Below are 9,229 nucleotides of genomic sequence, written 5' to 3' on the forward strand. Positions count from 1 at the left end.
GTTTGCTCCACCCAAGAACACGCTGAGTCAGGACATGGCATCGTACACTCCCTTCACCGGGTGTCCTGCTTGTCTCCGCACTGCTGCACGTCATAAAAGAGCCACTTACGCTTGTAAAACTGTAGCTTACGGTCATAAAAGGTGCTCCGGGCCATCATTAAGGCCATTTGGGAATGTAGAATCAATCTGAAACACTAAACGTTTATGCATAGCAGATGTTTACTGTAATTTGGTGTTCCTGTGACTTGAAGATAAATGTTTCTAATGAGCAAGTTTATATATTTCCTCAGTCTAATGGCTACGTATTGTGTTTACAAAAATGGTGTTTATGAGGGGTTATGACAGAATGGATTATGAATGATTCTGAATAATGAGGCAAATATGTAGTTTTAAAGGGATATTTCACTCAAAAAGTGAAAATTCTGTCATTAATTACTTATCCTCATGTCGTTCCACACCTGTGAGACCTTCGTTTATCTTTAGAACACAAATTAAGATGTTTTTGATGAAATCTGAGAGCTTTCTGACTCAACTGACACGTTCAAGGCCTAGAAAGGTAATAGACATTTTGAGCAACTGTGACTAAACTTGGAAAATGAGTTATACACAATTATACAAGTCGAATTATGTGCATGTTTACATGTAGATAGATATCTAAACTGTTTTATGACATCTTGCAAATGTACAGTTGAGGTCAAAAGTTTACATACACCTTGCAGAATCTAAAATAAGCGGGATCATACAAAATGCATGTTATTTTTATTCGGTACTGACCTGAATAAGAGATTTCACATAAAAGGCATTTATATGTAGTCCACAAGAGAAAATAATAGTTGAATTTATAAAAACGACCCTGTTCAAAAGTTTACATACACTTGATTCTTAATACTGTGTTGTTGCCTGAATGATCCACAGCTGTGTTTTAATGTAATAGTTGTTCATGAGTCCCTTGTTTGTCCTGAACAGTTAAACTGCCTGCTGTTCTTTAGAAAAAAATCATTTAGGTCCCACAAATTCTTTGGTTTTTCAGCATTTTTGTGTATTTGAACCCTTTCCAACAATGATTGTATGATTTTGAGATCCATCTTTTCACACTGAGGACAACTGAGAGACTCATATGCAACTATTACAGAAGGTTCAAATGCTCACTGATGCTCCGGAAGAAAAAACGATGCATTAAGAACCGGGGGTGAAAACTTTTGAACAGAATGGAAATGTGTACATTTTTCTTATTTTGCCTAAATGTCATATTTTTTTCATTTTTGTACTGCCCTTCAGAAGCTACAGAAGATACTTATATGTTTCCTAGAAGACAAACTAGGTAAAATGTACTCTGATCTTTAAATTCCAAAAGTATTCACCCCTCAGCTCTTAATGCATTGTGTTTCCTTCTGGAGCATCAGTGAGCGTTTGAACCTTCTTTAGTAGTTGCATATGAGTCCCTCAGTTGTCCTCAGTGTGAAAAGATGCATCTCAAAATCATACAGTCATTGTTGGAAAGGGTTCAAATACACAAAAATGCTAAAAAACCGAAGAATTTGTGGGACCTGAAGGAAGAACAGCGGGCAGTTCAACAACTATCAATAAACGAAAAACAACAACAAAATAAAAACACATCTGTGGATCATTCAGGTAACAACACAGTATTTAGATTCAAGTGTATGTAAACTTTTGAACAGGGCCATTTTTTGTATAAATTCAGCTATTATTTTATCTTGTGGACTATATGTAAACATCTTTTATGTGAAATATCTTATTCAGGTCAGCACTAAATAAAACATCTACAAGCTGTATGTAAACATTTGACCTCAACTGTATATAAGGCTTTCAAGTCTCTTGATCAGATGATTGTTTTTAAATGTGAAGGCCATAACCAACCGTCAAAGGGCTAACACCCTTATTTTAAAGTAGTGGCTGATTGACAGATGAGTAGACAGTGCTACCGATTAGCACTCACACTACTAAATTTAGTGTTTTGAGTAATTAGATCACAAAATGCCTTCTACGTTTCCTGAAATGGGCAGTAGCACCAAAATCAAAGAGGTGCTTCAAACAACACTATGATCAGCACTTTCATTTGTGATCCTGTTTTTAGATGGCAGAGATACCTGGCAGGGTTAATGTTTAGGCCGTTTAATGGTTGGCCGTAAAAGTGTCTGTCTCATTCTCAGAGCTTGAATTGTGATTAACATATGTTTGAAGCCAGTGCATTTATCTGTGTTGTCTGGCTGCAGTGGGGAGGTGTGAACGTCTGAGCGCAGGGGTGAGCGTGGTGTGAATGGGCGGGTGGAGGATGATAGGCTTGGGTGAGAGGGGAAAGCAGAGCGAGATAAGTACTCCACCACTCCCTGCCTTTCCTGAGAAGCACAGCGGCTCCCACCCTTCTTAACGCGCGCCAAGCTCTGACGACACAATCATTAATTTTATTCGTCCCTGTTACAAAGGAAGTCTTTCCCTTCTCTTAAAACACAGTCCTTCTGGATAACTTTTATTGACGTTCAGACGTAATAATGTCCTGGGTTTAATTGTACTGGGGATAGCCACTTGTTAAATATACAGCTAAGGTGCTTTCATATTTTCAGTTTGTATAATTAGAGTTGAAATATAAGAATTAGAGGACAAAAGGTCTAATAAATAAGACTTTTAGTATCAAAAACTCTGAAACTATCCTAAACTATTAGTGGGAACATCTGTCTTTCAACATTTGTGTTCAGGATTTGTTTGAATGACGCTCAGTGTGTCTTATGCAACTGGTGGCAAATTTTATGGCTTTGTGATCATGGGGGCACCTTCCGGTGATGTTGTTTAAAAGATGTCATTTCATATCTGTATTTTGTTTATGATTTAAACAGTGTAAGCTAACTTTTGAGTTCATATCAAACAAGTGTTTACACTTATGCTGATTTAACTGATTCTTATATAATAGGTTGGGAGTTGCATCATGTTCTCTTTTACTCCCTTTATTTTGGCCCCCAAACCCTCCCTTGCAGATTCTAAAATTGAGCAAAAAAGCTCAACATTACCAAAGCATTAGTAACATTATATACTTAGAAATATAATAAAATAAGCTTCCTATCAAAATAAAATAAAATAAAATAAAAAATATAAAAAAAAACTTCCAAATAAAAATAAAATAAAATATACATCCAAATAAAATAAAATAAACTTCCTAATAAAATAAAATTGAATAAAAAATATCCAAATAAAGTAAAATAAGCTTCCTATTAAAATAAAATACAAATAAACCAATAAAAAACTTCCAAATAAAATAAATAAATATCGAAGAAAAAAAAATTCCAAATATAATAAAATAAACTCACTAATAAAATAAAATAAAATAATAAAATACTTTAAAAATAAAATACCTTATAAAATAATATATACTTACAAAAAATACAATAAAATCCCAAATAAAATAAAATATAATTACAAATAAAATCCCATATAAAATAAAACAAAACAAGTGTCATATTAAAAAAGAAAAATTAAAAAACTTCCAAATAAAACAAAATATACTTCCAAATAAAAAAAATAAAATTCCAAATAAAATAAAATAAAATAAACTTCCTAATAAAATAAAATTGAATAAAAAACATCCTAATAAAATAAAATAAAATAAAATAAGCTTCCTTTTAAAATAAAATACAAATAAATCAATAAAAACTTCCAAATAAAAAAATATATACTTCCAAATAAAATAAATAAATATCCCAAAAAAATTCCAAATATAATAAAATAAACTTCATAATAAAATAAAATAAAATACTGTCTAATAAAAATACTTCCAAATAAAATAAAATTCCAGATAAAATACAATATAAACTAATAAAATATAATAAATAAAATACTGTCTAATAAATTAAATTAAAATAAAGTATTTCGTAACAAAATAAAACTAAAAATAAAATAAACATCCTAAAAAAGATTATTTCATAAAACAATTAAATACTTACTAATAAAATAAAATAAAATACTTTCTAATAAAATAAAATAAAATAAAATAAAATAAAATAAAATGCTTACTAATAAAATAAAATAAAACAAATAAAATTTCTAATAAAATAGAATAAAATAAAATATACTTACTAATAAAATAAAATACATACTAATAAAATAAACTTCTTAATAAAATAAAATACAAATAAAATACAATAATAATAATAAAATAAAAAAAAATACTAATACAAATTACTTCCTAATAAAATAAATACAATAATAAAATAAACTACAATAAGAAAGAATAAGAAAGAAAGAAAGAAAGAAAGAAAGAAAGAAAAAAATAACTAAAATGTAATTTAATTAAAAATTGGAATCATAGACATAGAATGAAAGTTAATAAAAACCATAGGTTGGGAGTAATAGCAACATAATTTAAAATTCAGCATTCATATCTGTGAGCATAAGAGAGGAGGCGAGGGAGAAAGAACGAACAGAGAAGGAGAGAAATGAAGAATACGTGTGTAAGCGAGTATCTCTCAGTATGTCTGACAGTTCAAAGCCGGTCTGCACTTAAAACAAAACCTCAGTAGAGTTGTGTGAGTATTCAGTTTGAAGGTGCTCTTTTACTGTCCTCCAAATGAGCTCTCATGAACTGTGATTCTTGACAAATGCCATCATTAATTCATCCAGAGACTGATGATGATGGGCCTGGCCTGATCTATAAAGTGTATTTAGCAAAGTGCTGTTCTCTCAACCACATAATGAATATAAAAAACCCCTCTCTGTGGTGCAATTCACAGGTGTGATCTTTGACAGACTGTCCTTGTCATGAGTTTGCATGTGTTTACTTGCTATCTCCTGTGACAGATACAAAATAAAACATTATCAGTGAAATATTATGCAAATAAAACAAACTATAAACACTAATGTTAGAACAGCATTGTTTAGTTTCTTCATATTGTTTTTCAATGTCATAGCCAAAATCAGTGCACACTGTATATATTTTAGAAGTCAGATACTGTGTGGCTCCAGGCTGTATTATCTAGTTTAAAACTTGAATATAAATAGTATAAAGTGTTTGTATAAAGTTTAACTGTGGTCTTTGGATGGGGTCCGTCTGGCTGGAGGCAATAGGGAGGGTGGGAGAGGATGACAGGGCAGTTGCAGTGGACAGGAACTCCACTGTTGTGTTTTGTCTAGAGAGCTTTTGTTAACACAGAGGGTGTGGGTGTCCAGGGCTTCCTGTCATGGTCTTGAGAGGGCTGTACAGGGCCAGTTCAGATAAGACTAAGTCAAACAGAAAGGCGAAGAAAATGGGTGGAAGAATTTAGTGTAGAGCAGTTCATCAATCAAACCTCTCCAAGTGCAATTTGGCTGCAAAATCAGTTTATATTTAAACTCAGCTGGAACAATGTTCAAATTCAGATAGGAGTAACGTGATTATTTTAAACAATAACAGAACAAAATATAACATTATGCAACTTCATGATTATATTTCTATTATGACAACTCTTGTAAGATTTTAGCATAGTAATGGATATGACAATGTTAATGTATTTGGTCTTTGCGAAATAGACATACTGCTGCTGTTCAAATAGCATATATAATAACCCATAGCAGATCAATACAGGTGGAGCTGGGGAGGTGGAGGGTTTTAGAGGAACTGCAAAATGCTCCAGTGAATGCTAACCAACAATTTAAATGTAAAGCAGCAGGCTTACTGGCTGTGTATGCCACATCAACCAATCAGCTTGTGCCAAGTAGTTTAATGCTGTAAATAAAATCAGTTTGCATTAACGACCCATCAGCCTGCGCCATCTAGAGTTTCTTGGCATTTATACACACTGATGATATTAAACATAAAAATCTATAAAAAAATATTTCAATATTATCACAAGTCTTCCCTCATATTTCGACAAAACCCCAACTATGTCTGGCAATTGGATAACGTAATCACAGTAACACAAAATAGAAAAATTTGCAACAACAGTCAATTTGTCATGAAACTGATCTAAAAAAACACTGAAAAACAGAAAGTCTAACTAAAGTTAGTACAAAACACAGATGACCCGTAACAGTAGATGCATTTCCATTACCTTTCAAATTGCACAAATTAAAATTGCGAATTGAAAATATTCCCAATGGAAACACGTATATTTCACAAAAACCCCCATATATCGCAAAAACGTTTTTACACTTAGATGTGGTGGTTTTTCAGCCAATTCGAAAAAAGAATATTTTTCAAAACTGCAATGAAAACAGTTTTTTGCATTTACAGGTCACCTGGTCTACGTAAATGTCACATGATCACCGGAGCAGATCGCAGCCACTCTAGTCAATGCTTGCATTTAAATCAGCCATGCCACGGCACGTTTCAAAAGCGGCACCAGAACCCAGAAGCGGCTCTCTGTGCTGCTTCGCTAAAGATATGCCTATGTCTCCATCGATTAAAAATAGTGGCTAGTGTGGTGGCTGTGATATATGTAAACTTACCATATCTGTTGCCATGACTTATAGTGACAGGAAAAAAATACGTTTTAGTCACATAACATCGGTTATTGGAAACATTATCATTTTCGCAACAGTTTTTTACTGACATTTTTCTATAATGTTTTAAAAAAAACATTTTAGTCTTATTTCGTCAACAAAATTGCATGTTGATATAGTCATAGTTATCATTTTTTATCGTCTCGTCTTCATCTCATCTTAGTCATGGGAAAAAAGCTCATCAACGAACATTTTTCGTCATAGTCTTCGTTAACAAAATTAACACTACTTTGGAATGTGGTGACTGACCAATCAGAATCAAGTATTCCACAGAGTTGGGTAATAATGTACTAGACCTTTAAGAAACACCGCATATGTGGACGCACACGTCTGCTGCGCATTATGGCTTCAACACGGCCACCGGAGCTGATCGCTAAAGATACCCACCTACATCTACTTTACTTAAAGATAATAGCTAGTGCGGTGGCTGCACTATTTTGTAAACTTACCAACATCCGTCACCATGAGCGCAACGTTTAGTCACTTGGTGGAAATGCTGTCATTTCGCAATAGTTTTATTGACATTTATAAAATATCGCAAAATGTTTTGCACAAATCTATAATGGAAACACAGTAACTTTTTAACATTTTGGCAAACTGGTAGCCAATTCATCTGCATTCGTTTAATCTTATTTGTACGTCTTTGTACGATCTGTTTATGCTATGTAGCACAGATGGTCAGGTTTAGTGGTGGACCGTACGATTCACGATATAAAAATTTATAAATAATTGGCACTTCACAAAATAGTTACATTTTCCTGTGAGATCAGATTAGGATGTTGAGTCCTAACATGGGATGTTTAAAAACAATTTTAAATAGTTTTCCTGGAAATTTACTGCTCCTTCCTCTAAAAATTTATATAACCTTTATTTACACCCTTCCATCTCACCCTGTACAGCGAGCTTCTGCCATGTGCCCTGTCATCCTCTTTGTTAAACATTCAGACATTTAAATAAACACCTCAGCACCTCCATCATGAGGCCACTCTGCTTAAGAGCCTTTTAGTGTCTGTGCTCTCCTTGCTCATCTACGCTCCCCGTTCGCGTGCCAAACCTTTTCCAGAACACCCCAATCCCTCTGATCTGCCTGACAACAATCACGTCTGGAAATTATTTAACGTTTCAGTTCCCATGCACATCAGTTATGCTCACACAGCCAGAGGAAACACAGGCCTTACTGCTGCATTTGCGCAGAAAATGCCTTGGGGTTATGCAACTGTTGGCACAGTGCTTCGACAGACCTCTGTGAAAACACACAGTGTGGAGATAACGCTGGGACCTGTGAGAGTTAGGCTGCTGTAGAGCCACAGTAAACAAACTTCTGAAAGCCGTCAGCTTCGATCTGAGGCAGACGGAGCACTGAGTGAATGACAGCTGTCAGGAACAGGGGCGTGTGGAGAGGTGTGTCTGAGAGGAACGGCGGCGTACAGCGGATGTTTACTTGAGGAAACCAACCAGATTATCCTCTCAGCAGGTGAAAGTCTCAGAGCGCTGGCTCATTATCGCTGCTGATGCCATGAGGAAACAAGACGTTGTGAGACTGCAGAAACTCTTTCATTTACACAGTGAAATACTTTTGGACTCCATTTACACCTCTTCTAGGTACTCTGATTTGAGGATTAAATACAGGTGTAAATGGGGTCCAAAACGTTTTTTGTCCAGATGACTCAAACCACAATTGAATTAAGTAAAAAATGTCACACCACATCACATTAGTAGTTCCTGATAATTTACTCATCTCAATATCATTCAAGATGACGTCTTTCTTTCTTCAGTCGAAAATAAATAAAAAAAATTAAGGTTTTTGAGGAAAACATTCCAGGATTTTTCTCCATATAGTGGACTTCAATGGTGGCCAACGAGTTGAAGGTCCAAACTGCATTTTCAGTGCAGCTTTGAAGGGCTCTACACGATCCCAGCCGAGGAATCTATTGCATCTAGCAAAATTATATGTCATTTTCTAAAAAAATAATAATAATAATAATAATATATACAGGTCTTTCTCAAAAAATTAGCATATTGTGATAAAGTTCATTATTTTCTGTAATGTACTGATAAACATTAGACTTTCATATATTTTAGATTCATTACACACATTTGAAAGTAGTTCTAGCCTTTTATTGTTTTAATATTGATGATTTTGGCATACAGCTCATGAAAACCCCAAATTCCTATCTCAAAAAATTAGCATATTTCATCCGACCAATAAAAGAAAAGTGTTTTTAAAACAAAAAAAGTCAACCTTCAAATAATTATGTTCAGTTATGCACTCAATACTTGGTCGGGAATCCTTTTGCAGAAATGACTGCTTCAATGCGGCGTGGCATGGAGGCAATCAGCCTGTGGCACTGCTGAGGTGTTATGGAGGCCCAGGATGCTTCGATAGCGGCCTTAAGCTCATCCAGAGTGTTGGGTCTTGCGTCTCTCAACTTTCTCTTCACAATATCCCACAGATTCTCTATGGGGTTCAGGTCAGGAGAGTTGGCAGGCCAATTGAGCACAGTAATACCATGGTCAGTAAACCATTTACCAGTGGTTTTGGCACTGTGAGCAGGTGCCAGGTCGTGCTGAAAAATGAAATCTTCATCTCCATAAAGCTTTTCAGCAGATGGAAGCATGAAGTGCTCCAAAATCTCCTGATAGCTAGCTGCATTGACCCTGCCCTTGATAAAACACAGTGGTCCAACACCAGCACTGACATGGCACCCCAGACCATCAGGTGCCTGACTGTGGATACTTGAAT

The sequence above is a fragment of the Garra rufa genome, chromosome 17, assembly GCF_049309525.1.
Source record: "Garra rufa chromosome 17, GarRuf1.0, whole genome shotgun sequence".
NCBI lineage: Eukaryota > Metazoa > Chordata > Actinopteri > Cypriniformes > Cyprinidae > Garra > Garra rufa.